The sequence below is a fragment of the Tupaia chinensis genome, unplaced genomic scaffold, assembly GCF_000334495.1.
Source record: "Tupaia chinensis unplaced genomic scaffold, TupChi_1.0 Scaffold000528_1, whole genome shotgun sequence".
NCBI classification, from domain to species: domain Eukaryota; kingdom Metazoa; phylum Chordata; class Mammalia; order Scandentia; family Tupaiidae; genus Tupaia; species Tupaia belangeri.
The window spans coordinates 1,715,638-1,717,717 of record NW_006160041.1 but is presented as its reverse complement, the minus strand read 5'-3'; positions in this window follow the sequence as shown (position 1 = coordinate 1,717,717).

The window sequence follows — 2,080 nt, the reverse complement described above, 5'->3', positions numbered from 1 at the left end:
ACTTGGGGCCCCAGAATTTGTGGGCGATAGAGTGTGAGGGAATGGTGCATGGGGGAACAGGCTCTGAGGTCAAGTGTCCAAATCAAAAAGAAATATTTCTTGATGCTTCAACTGAACTTTATTACAATTAGCAGTAAGAGTAGTGATAACCACCACGATCCTGTTTATAAAGTACTTTCACAAGCTGACTAGCACTGACACCAACAACTGACACGAATATCAATACTAATAATAGCCAACACTTACTGACAGCTTCCTGTGAGTCCTGCACGGCCCTCCACACAGTATGGTGAGTTTATGTCACTGTCTATGGCAGCTGCAGATCCAGAATTGTCTAGGGGAGAAGTGGGTCCCATGATCTGGAAGAGGAGGCTGGGGGATGGTCATGAGGATGTATTTGCAGAGCGCTTTACATAAGGTTGTACAGTGTATAAGATCACATGCAACAAAGAATGGGGGATTGATGGACATTCTGAGCACCCCAAACCACCTCTGGGAGCCTAAGCTACCTCTCAAATCAGTAGTACTGGAGTCCTATCCCAGTTCTATCTCAAATAGCTGTGGGCAGGTTATTTAATCTCTTTACTTTCCTAGTCTGTAAAACAGAGTAAACAGAACCTATCTTGCAGATAACATTAAAGGCTTAATCATATAGAGGATACATCCTTAATAATATAGATCATGCTAACGGTGCTGCAACTAAGTCACTTAACAAGCACAAAGTCTACCCCATAGCGAGTCTATTATGACAAGAAACTGAAATTTCAAACAGCCCTAATAAATTGGGAGCTACCACCCCATTTTACAGACAGAAAGCGGGTTATCTAACTAGCTCAAGGTTGCAAAGCCAGCAAGTGACTGGATTGGAAATTCCAACTTGGGGGAGGGGGGTCACTCTCCACAATGCCAAAAGCCCAAGATAGAAGAAATTGCCTCCCCTCCTCCAGGCTGCCCAAGAATTATCTCAATTTTCATGAAATTAAAAGAAAGGCAGATCCAATCATTAGAAAAGTCCTAACTAGCGCTGTGACCAACCTATCTATTCTACAATAAGCAATAATGATGAGTCCTAATCTCCTAAGGAACAGCAACCATGGCCTCGTTCAGCTTTCTGGGGCACCCTGGAATTAAATCACAGCACGTGAGAAAGAACTTTGAAAACTGCGGCTGTGTTTTCCAAAAGGTATCAGAATTAAGTGCTGCCCCCAGCTTCTATCAAACCCAGAAAAACCACTCACCTGTTTGGCCTCTCCAGCACCTCCCCCTCCCTGCCCTCAACTGCAGCTGTGCGCAGCCAGTTGGCTGTTTTCCTTAAAGGCCTCCGGGCGCTCGTAGCTTCTTTAGACGTTCAGCCAAAATTTTTAGAGTGCGGCTGGGGGGAGGGGGAGCTCACCCTGAATTCATTTAGCTCCACCGTTGCAGCTCCGGTTCCTAGACCAGGGCACAAAAACAGTCCGAAACGGCAGTTTTTGGAAAACTGGAAAACATAATTTTGCAGGTGCCTCGGCATCAGGGGTGACAAGGAATGTAGTAATATCCACGCCGGGGGGTTGGGGAAGGTTTGATGGCAGATGAAATGGGTAATATATGAAATACTCAGTGAAAAAAAATCCAGAAACGGGACATTTAAATTCACTGCGGGGGGTGGGGTTGGGGGGGCAGCGATCGGAAACGACGCTTGTGGTTCTTAAATGCATTTTAACTTGGGAAAGCCGGGCAGGGAAAGGAAAGGTCATCGTCTGTTTAATTTCCACCCCCAGCCCTGGACTTCCAGCATTAGCTCGCCGAGCCTCAGCTGTTGTACACACACGGCAAGGGGGGAGGGGAGGGCGGAGGAGGGGCTGACTGGGAGGAATCTGGGCGTCCTGCCGCGCATGCGCCCATCTGGAGCAACAAGTGGGCTCTACAGACAGAGGAAGTGTAAAGGGGGGGGGAGGACTGGTGCGGAGCATGGCGGTGACGTCAGCGCTCCGCCCGGGCGGCATCCCGCGCGGCCAAGCCGGGGACAGCGCGAGCCGCAGCCGGAGCAGGAGCGCCGAGACGCGCCTCCGGAACGTAGAGTAACAATCACAACCACACA